Source organism: Lactuca sativa, chromosome 8 (assembly GCF_002870075.4).
Source record: "Lactuca sativa cultivar Salinas chromosome 8, Lsat_Salinas_v11, whole genome shotgun sequence".
Taxonomy (NCBI): domain Eukaryota; kingdom Viridiplantae; phylum Streptophyta; class Magnoliopsida; order Asterales; family Asteraceae; genus Lactuca; species Lactuca sativa.
Genome location: NC_056630.2, coordinates 292243933 through 292254814, shown reverse-complemented (window position 1 = coordinate 292254814; position 10882 = coordinate 292243933).

Sequence of the window (10882 nt, the reverse complement as noted above, 5' to 3'; positions counted from 1 at the left end):
AGTACTTTGTTCACTTTCTATCTTATTTCAAGATTAGGACTGTTGAATCAAAGATAAAGCCACCCTAAGAAGCCTAATTAAAAAGAAGCCTTTCAACACTTATTAATAAGTGTTTGATCGTTATTCAACGGGAAACCACACTAACACTTTAAGGTCTCTCTTGACTTTGAAGGAAGAGATTCGTGCCCGAGATAATTTGTTTTGTGTCATTATTGACATCACATTTATTCCTAAAAAGAGTTGCTTTATTTCTTTTCTTTCTACACTCTTAGCACAAAAATCTTTGATTTTGCAAAAATTCTGGTACTAATAATTACAGGTTGTTTTACTAAGATTGGAGGTTGATTAAAAGTTGTGGTCAAAAATCATCCACGTGGGAGTATCCTTCAAAAGATGTCGTTACAAGGATAAGATGAAAGGGTTGCTGACTCAGGCGGGAGATAAATGGATTGAATTTCAAACGCCGGTAAAAAGGGACGCATGCGAATTTGAAACGCCCATTCCATAACTGACGTCGTGGACACGTGGGAGAATTTTAAGCGGTTCCTCTCTGGCACTAAACAGGCGCGTGTGGATTTGAAACGGTTTCTTCTGAAACGGCGCTTGTTGGGCGGCGTGTTCCTAGGAATCTGACACTCTCTCTCCTACGTGATCATCACATGCCTTAACTGTCACGCATCTGTCATTCTGAAAAACCTTTTCGTATTTCCATAGAAGATTTGAACAAATTTTTCTCTCTCCTTTCACCCACTATAAAAGGCAGTCTCCACTCCTATTTACCTCTTTATTGCATCCGATTTCCCAAGAGAGCAAAATTTTCTAAAGCCTTTACTGTTCATCTTCTTCTTCCTAACTTCAACAATGGCAGAATCATCCTCAGTCCATGCCACCTCACACATCTTTCCCACTCGCCCTCAACAGTGTTTGGTGATTGACCTAACCCCTCAGCCGTACGATTCCTACATGTTTCCGGTCATCGAGTGCCTGAAGTACTCACAAATCGCTCCTGCACTTTCTAGGGTTGAATCTGTGCCCATGGAGCTCCTATCACAGGTGTATGCGACTGCACATTACGATAAAGCAGTTGATAGGGTGTTCTTCGAGGTTTCTGATCACAAGACCTCGATTTCAAGGCAACGATTTGGTACACTGCTAGGGTTTGCTGCTGACCCTTCAAGGATTAATCCGGAGACGATTCCGATTGGGCATCTTTACAACATGTTTTACAATATGGGGTACACGGAGGTGCTCACCTCCGTCGCGAAGTTTAAAAAATCCTGCTTGCCGCCACAATGGAACGGCATGTTCACTGTCCTCTTCAAAGGATTGTCTGAATGGAGCTCAGGATCCAACGTCTCTAGTCGACTCTTCTTGTCGATTATATATGGCATCTACAATGGTGTCAATCTTGACTATGGGTTGGTTCTCTGGCAACAACTCATCCAGAGCCTCTCTTCTTCTTCACGACATTTTGAGGTGTCGTATGCAAGGTTCTGGACTCTCATCACCAAGTGGGCGATGGATAAGTTCGATGTCCCCACTGCTGCCGGTGCATCGATGTCTTTGATCGGTACTTTTCATATCACGAAGATTATCGTCTCAGATGCATCCAAGTTCTCATTCATTGGCTCAATTCCGGAGACCATGTACGGCGATGTTCCATCTGACAGCAGGATCATCAGGACTATTAAGGAGTTCAAGGCGTCTGGACCGAGGGAACTCACACAGGAAATGCTCAAGTCCATCCACGACGCTGATAAGCCTGTTCATAGAGGCCAAAAGGTAGATAAAAGGAAGCAAGTGACCAAAGGGGCTAAAGGTCCTTCTCCCAGGAAGAGGAAACCCACCAAAGCTGCACAGTCCCCGCAGCCGAAGAGGCGAAAGACTCAACCGAAGCAAAAGCTTATTATCGCTTCCTCTTCGAGTGAATCAGAAGGTGAGAGTTCGGATTCGGACGGCTCTCAAAGAGGCGAAACCCCTCCAAGAGGCAACACCCCACCCCGATCACCTACCCCAAACATGGAAATCCATGTCTCACCAATTCCCTCTCCCACTCAAACAATCCTTAATTCCATTCCCACCATAAACCCCTCTACCACCATTCCTAAAACCTCTTTTCCTATACCACCACCCATTTTCACTGATACCACAACAACAATTGCAAAGGTTACAAACAACGTATCTGATACGGGGGTTCATACTGATGCAACCGAACCACCACCTGTAACCGAACCCTAGCATATAACCGAACCTACCCACACTCAACCACCACCCAAAACTACTCCTACTCACACTCAACCTGAACCTACACATACCACCACACCCTCATCTTCACCACCCCCAACATCTCCAGGTCATGCCTCTGATGGAGATAACCCTTTCCTTGGAGGGGAAAATATGACCTTCGATTCGGTCTACTTTAGTCCGTTTCAGGTCCAAAGCGACGACGAGGATGATGCTCCAGTAACAAAGAAGCATCTTAAGGAGCTAAATGAGAAGGTTGACTTGCTTCTTGCTTCATCCTCCAACACTCAGTCCTCTCTCTCTGAAGCCGCTCTTCAGAAGATTGTTGATGCCTTTTCTAGGGCTCAGCATGATTCCGTCGCTTCAGCCGCTGCAGCAATTGACGCCTCAACGAAAGCATGTGAGGCAGCGACCGCAAAAGTCGATAAACTATTCACTGATGCCTCTTCCCTGTTGAAGTCCTTACAGGAGAGCGCCGACGCAAAAAAGACAACGTTGGAACCAATCGTTCAACAATTGGCCACGTTCGTCTCAACGGAGTTGAAGTCATTCGCTACCCTTCGCCAATCCATAAGCGACGACAACTCGGCCCTTTGTGCCTCCATTGACGAGTGCCTCGCTAAACTTCAAGAGGATCTTGCTGCCGAAAACTCGTTAATGGACGTTCTTGCAAGTAAAACCACCGCCCTTAAGGTCAAGAGCGCTCAGCTTTCCAATTCTCAGCACCAAATTGAAGTTCTTCGATCCGAACGGGAGGTTATAAAAACATGTGTTTCGGATGTACACTCTGCCCTATCCAACATCCTGGAAGCACACGATCCGATTCTTAATCATTCGGTGAGGCGAACCCTTGCTGAAAAACTTGCTCCTGCCCTGGACCTTCTCAGCAAAATTGAAGGGCTACCTAGTTTCGTGTCCACTCCGAAACAAGGGGGAGAAGTGAAGTTCGGATCGAAACCACCTCCTTCCTCAAAAGCTACTCACACAACCGAACCTCCTCCTACTGGCCAAACTTTGGGTTCGGGTGTGAAGAATAAAGGAAAGAACATAGCTGAGGAAGAGGATGAAGATGATAAAGAAACCATTGCTGACTTGCTGAAACGCAAAAATAGTCGCAATGTTGAAAATGAAAACATTCGTGTGGCGCGCGAAGCTGAAGAAGCCGAACGCAAGAAGAAAGAAGCCCACGATCTCCTCGAGAGCATGAAGACTCTTTTCCCTGCTTGGACTCGAGAGAGAATGATAAAGGAGGCCATAGATACTCCAAGCATCCTATGGCTCGAACCGGTGATCTCCTTCGACTCCTACAATTCTGTCGATTCGCAGTTCGATATGCCCTTAACGCGAAAGGCGTTTATCTTCCACGCCTTCTCCAACATTTTTGAAGTTCCTCATCCTAATCCTGAGGTTGATAGGGAGTTAATCGAGTTCTATCTGAAGGCCGCTCAACCACAGTACCAAACATGGAGCGCTCAGAAGATCGTTAATGTTCGGGTTTTGAAGCCATATACCAAAGGGAGATTCATCAACGTTCGGTTCAGGGTGATCAGAGGGTTTGCAAGAACCGAACATCTCATATCCTTAGCAGATCTACCGAACCTCAACCCCCATGATTGGATTGTTCTGCATAACATCCTCTTGACGAATGAAGCTGAATATGGTCCAATTATAGACCATCTCAAAAGGATGTTAGTTTGTTATATCATGGAGGTCGCCTTGATGGATCAGGAGATAGCCACAGTCTTCAAGAAGAAACCGAAGATCTCTCCTGTTGGATCGGCCAGTGATCTCAATCAGATGAAGATGGGCAAGATTGACCCGAGGCGTAATTCGGTCATGTTCACTAGAGCTGAAGGATAGAAATGTCTCTTTGCCTTAGCGGATAAACATCTTTATACCACTGCTTGTCTAGAGCATGTGCTGTCGATCATCCATCGGTGTAAAGAGAATGCAGCGGATGATATCAAATACTTCAATGATATGATTCAATGGTACATCAGATTCAGACAAACGATACTTGCTCTTATCTCTCGTATGTTTCAGACTGTAAATAAAAAGGTACCTGCCGCTGCTGCTGGCCCAAGTAAGAAGTGAAGATCTCGCTCCAATTGACGCAAAGGGGGAGATTGTTGGGTTGCAGATTCGTTTAGTATTGCGTCATTGGGCTCGGTTAATAGTCCAATTATTTTGTACTCCGGTTTTGGGCCTGTCCAACCGTGAGCTGTTAGGTTTACTATATAAGTATATGCTTGCATGCATATTAGGTTAACGATCTAAAGAATACGATTCATAGAAGAAGATAGCTTACAAAGTTCTTTCTTTATCGTTCCTGTAAACCTTCTAACCCTCTACAGTTGATGTTCTTGATCGAGCTCTTCTGAGGGTTGTTTTATTATCATTCGACTTGTTTGATTCATTCTTGAGTTGTTTATTGTTTTCGTGTTTTTGTTGTTTGTTCTTTATATCGCCTGTTTAAGATCTAATCAATCTTCAAGTTTAGTTTTAGACTTATCACCCAGCACAACCTATCAACCAAGTCCCTGGCTCTGGCGCGAGCCCAACCTGCTATGGATGTGGCGAAGCAGGCCACTTTAAGAGGGACTGCCCCAAAACGAGGAATGATGGAGGAGCAGGGAGGGTACTAGCTATAGGCCACGGGGAAGCAGTTGCTGACCCGACAGTGGTGACTGGTAAGTTCCTCCTCGATAACTCCTATACATGCATTCTGTTCGATAGTGGAGCGGAGCGAAGCTTCGTAAACCATAAATTTGCTCGCATGCTTAATCAACCACCGTACGCACTTAAAGAACTATTCACAGTAGAAATGGCTAATGGAAAAAGTGAATGTACGAGTAGCATATACTTAGGTTGTACCCTAACTCTAGATAACCACTCATTCCCAATCGACCTCATGCCAGTCTCAATAAAATGTTTCGACGTTATCATTGGCATGGATTGGTTAAGCCTTTATCGTGCTGACATCATGTGCTACGAGAAAGCAGTCCGTCTAAACCTTCCGTCTAACGACACTCTTATAGTCTACGACGACAAAACCGGTGCAAGTCTTCGCATCATATCAAGTATTCAAGCACATAAATATATGCGTAAGGAATACCATGCATTCCTTGCTCACGTCGTCGACACGAGCCTCAAAACGAAAGAACTAAAGAACATCCTTGTAGTGAGCGACTTCCCTGACATTTTCCCAGAAGAACTACCCGGGTTACCTCCGCAACGACAGGTCGAGTTCAGAATCGACTTAGTCCCAGGAGCTATCCCAGTAGCCAAGTCACCCTACCGCTTAGCACCAGCTGAGATGCAGGAACTCTCTGGTCAACTTAACGAACTGCTCAGCAAGGGCTTTATAAGGCCGAGTTTCTCACCTTGGGGAGCACCGGTCTTGTTCGTTAAGAAGAAAGATGGATCATTCCGTAAGTGTATTGACTACAAAGAACTCAACAAACTGACGGTCAAGAATCGTTACCCTCTACCTTGCATAGATGATCTATTCGACCAACTGCAAGGGGCAAACTATTTTTCTAAAATTGATCTGAGATCCGGATATCACCAGTTACGAGTGCTAGAGGAGGATGTGCTGAAGACAACCTTCCGAACTCATTACAGACATTACGAGTTCGTGGTGATGCCATTCGGATTGACCAATGCGCCCGCAGTCTTCATGGATCTGATGAATAGAGTATGCCGACCTTACTTGGATCAGTTCGTCATCGTTTTCATTGATGACATCCTGATCTACTCCCGATGTAAGAAAGAGCATGGCGATCACCTGCGACAAGTTCTAGAGACATTATGAAAAGAGAAGCTTTATGCGAAGTTCACGAAATGTGAATTTTGGATCCGGAGAGTCGAATTCTTAGGACACGTGGTAAGCAAAGAGGGAATCCACGTGGACCCATCCAAAATTAAAGCCATTGAGAACTGGTCAGCACCTAACACGCCTACAGAAATTCGTGAATTTCTAGGTCTCGCTGGCTACTACCGCAGATTCATTCAGAACTTCTCTCGAATAGCGAAACCTCTTACAACCCTAACTCAGAAAGGCGTGGCCTTTGACTAGGAAGAGAAACAAGAAAGAGCGTTCCAAACGCTCAAACGAGCCTTGCGCACCGCACCAATACTATCCCTTCCCGAAGGAATCGAAGACTTCGTAGTCTATTGCGATGCATCGAATCAAGGGCTCGGATGTGTTCTGATGCAATGAGGTAAGGTCATCGCCTACGCCTCGAGACAGTTGAAGACACACGAGGTTAACTACACGACCCACGATCTTGAACTAGGAGCAGTGGTATTTGCTCTAAAGATCTGGAGACATTAATTGTATGGAACGAAGAGCACTATCTTTACCGACCACAAGAGTTTACAACACATTTACGATCAAAAGGAGCTCAACATGAGACAACGACGGTGGGTCGAGCTACTCAGTGATTACGAATGTGATATTCGTTATCATCCGGGTAAAGCCAACGTAGTAGCGGACGCCCTAAGTCGGAAGGAATATTATGGTCGCAAAGTCAAGTCATTGTCAATAACCATCCATTCACACTTGTCTAAGCAAATTCAGGAGGCTCAACTTGAAGCCATGAAACCTGAAAATGTGACGAATGAATCCCTTAGAGGAATGGACAAGAATTTAGAAGCCAAGGGTGACGGAGCCTTATATTTCATGAACCGGATCTGGACACCGAAACATGGTGGTTTCCGAGACTTGGTCATGACCGAGGCGCACAACACTCGGTATTCCGTCCACCCAGGTTCAGATAAGATGTATTTGGATCTTAAAAAGCTATATTGGTGGCCTAATATGAAAGCAGAGATTGCTACCTTCGTGAGTAAATGCCTTACTTACGCAAAGGTTAAGGTCGAGTACCAGAAGCCCTCTGGTTTATTGCAACAACCAGAGATCCCGGAATGGAAGTGGGAGCGGATCACTATGGATTTCTTAACCAAGTTGCCCAAGACAGTGGGTGGACTTGACACCATATAGGTCATCGTTGATAGATTGACGAAGTCTGCACACTTCCTGCCTATCAAAGAAACTGACAAGATGGACAAACTTACGCGAACATACATTAGGGAAATCGTACGGCTACTTGGTGTACCTATGTCCATTATCTATGATAGAGATAGTAGCTTCACCTCAAGATTTTGGCAATCACTACAACATTCCCTAGGAACAAGGCTGGACATGAGCACAGCCTACCATCCTCATACCAACGGACAGAGTGAGAGGACCATCCAAACTCTGGAAGATATGTTGCGAGCCTGTGTGATTGACTTTGGGAAGGCATGGGATACTCATTTACCCCTTGTCGAGTTTTCCTATAATAACAGTTATCACACGAGCATCAAGGCTGCTCCATTTGAAGCTCTCTACGGCCGAAAGTGCAGATCCCCTCTGTGCTGGGCTGAGGTGGGTGATACCCAATTAGCCAGGGGGCAAACTTCCGACAGTACTCTCACCGGTCTGGAGATCATTCGGGAAACGACAGAGAAAATCGTTCAGATCCGTGAACGATTAAAAGCCTCTAGAGACCGACAGAAGAGCTATGCTGATAAACGAAGGAAACCTTTGGAATTTCAGGTGGGAGACCGAGTCCTTCTCAAAGTCTCACCCTGGAAGGGCTTGATACGTTTTGGCAAGCGTGGGAAGCTTAATCCAGGTACATAGGGCCTTTCGAGATTCTTGTAAGAGTCGGCCCCGTAACATACAAACTCGAACTACCAGACGCACTTCGTAATGTACATTCTACATTCCACGTATCTAACTTGAAAAAGTGTCTATCCGATGAGACTCTTGTAATCCCTCTCGACGAGATCGAGATCAACGAGAGCCTCAACTTCGTGGAAGAACCTGTAGAGATCATGGACCGTGAGGTCAAGCAGACAAAGCAAAGCCGTATCCCTATCGTGAAGGTTCGCTGGAATGCCAAGCGAGGACCGGAATTCACTTGGGAACGTGAGGATCAGATGAAATTGAAATACCCTCACCTTTTTCTTAGTTGTTTGTAATTTCTTACTTGCTTAAATTCTAATTTCGGGACGAAATTCCTTCTAACGGGGGGATGATGTGACAACCCGATATTTTGAGGCAATGTAATGTAAAACCAATCAAATCTAGGTCAAAATATAACTTTCCTAAAATCTTATTTGGGTTAATTAAACTAGTGGGAATCGTATCAAGGTTTTCGTACATATAAAGAACCCTAAAATCTGACTTTGGATGAGGAAGTTATGAATTTTTGAAGAAATTCTTTAAACACGTCATTTTAATAAATAAATAATAAAAATAATTTCGGAATTTGCCAACGGAATCTAAACGAAAGTTGTAGATCTTAGTCTCACCTTCGTGTGGATATAAAGAACGTCAAAAAATGGAGTTCGTATGAAGGAGATATGCATTTTAGAAGTTTATTTAAAATAAATATAAATTTAATTATAAACTCCCGGTATTATCTGAAGGGGAGTCATCGGATAGGACCGGAGTACGCCCTGCATACCTTCGTACGCCCCGCGTACTCAGATCAAGGGCCTCGGATCGTCCACGTCGCCCTATGCGAAGCTTCCGACCTGCCCGTCCGACCCGCCGCCCCGTCCGACCCGCCCTCCCATCCGAAGTGCGTAAGCAGTGAAGTCCCAGTACGCGCTGCGTACCCTCATACGCCCAGCGTACCGAGGCGGTTCAGCACCCCTATAAAAGGGATGCGAGGCTTTCCGGAAATTTGGCTCACTTCTCTCTTTTCTCTCACGATCGTGCCTCGATTTCCGTGCCCGTTCAAACCCGAAGCTCTGGTCTTTTTGCTCAAGTCCCGAGGGTCGATTTTACTCCTGAGAATCCCGAGAAAAATCCGTTTCCCGAGACGAAACTCTGCCCGATTTTGTATCTCGCTTTCTTCAATCAATCAAGTGAGTTCATACCCCCTTAATTTACCTTTTAAATGTTCTATAAATTCTTTTATATGCTTTCAAGGGGGGGATACAAGTTAAATACTTATAGTTATTGCTTCAATCACATGTGATTGCATTAATCACATGTGATTAATAACTAGGGAAACCAGTGATTTTATCACTGTTGAAACTGTCTATCAAACTGTTTTACTTCAAAATGTTTTACAAACCTATTTACTTTTCAAATTTATATTACAACTGTGATTTAAACAAATGTTCCTTATACTTAAACTGTTTTAACCAAACCTATGCCTTCAAATTGTTTTATAGATTGACATCAAGTTGATCTTTCTTAAAAAATAATACCTATGTTTCAAATGTCTTATAAAAACTTATTTATGCTTTTATATTATAAATTGCATGCCCATATATGTATAGATGTATAAATAATGTTTAAAGGGCTTAGGAACGCCATCCACCCTATTTCCTTTTTCTCGATTTGGATGTCGTCTGGTGGGATTTCGGGTGACCATCCGAAGGTCGTTTCAATATTAATTATATATCCAATATACATATATAGACATAAAAGTACTTCCATATTCATACGTACTAGACACATCATTAGTGAGTTACCATCGGGGTAACACAGGATCATACTATTACATCTGTTAGATCAATGAGTCAGTTCATTCATGAGTCTATACATTACATTACTATGAGAACATATACAACTATACTAGAACGAAAAACATTACCCTTACATTAATACGTTAACAATTGTGATCCACTGTATCGGAGCATGCCTTAAATGTCATGGCCCAAGTTGTAGCCAGAATTCGCTTGGAGGGAGAGCGTTGAGTTTGCGTATAGATCTATACTGGATTGACTATCCTACACCTTGCTGCTAGCTATAGCCAGACCTGCAGGTCTGCGGGTGCCAAACGTCATTCCGTTATTACGACCGTTCTTATTGTCGTTGTTATCAGTCGATAGTATGGTGCAATTATCACATTATACCTTAATATAAATCTGGTTTAAGGTAATTAGTACAGCAGTAGTCACTATAAAACTAAGCTACAGTACTACAATGATTTACCCATTACATATTTTTAGTGATAACCTCACTTGAACTTTAATGTACATACTATATTTTGTTAAAAGATAGTTGCACTTGGGAAATTACACACTTTTACAACAAGCGAACATACAAAACAGTAAAAGCCTTGGTAGAAGGCTACTTTATTAGGAAATATAGGTTTTTCTGAGAGATTCAAACTTTTACAAACACTTACATACATGAACTTATACTTGAGACATGTTCAAACGTTTTTGATAACAGACACCGACATTAAAATAATTATGAACTCACCAGCTTAATGCTGATAAACTCTTTCAAAATAACTTGTATTCTCAGGTCATCAGTAGACAGGTACCGATGCCAGCTTTTGAGATGATGGAGCGCACTCAAGACTCATCATATTATTATTTTGATTTACGTTATATTTTTGGTGTCTAAAATTGTATAGAACACGCTTGTATTAAAATTATATATTTAATGCAATGGATGATGTTGTTTGCTTATTTACATTTACTGTGTTGTGATTACTTTACATGACGTCCTCCGCCCCAGAACGTTTCCGCCGTTCTTGGTTTTGGGGTGTGACATTATCCTAGCATGCAAACATTCCATATCATATAACACATCATCATGTACAAGTATTATGGGAAATAC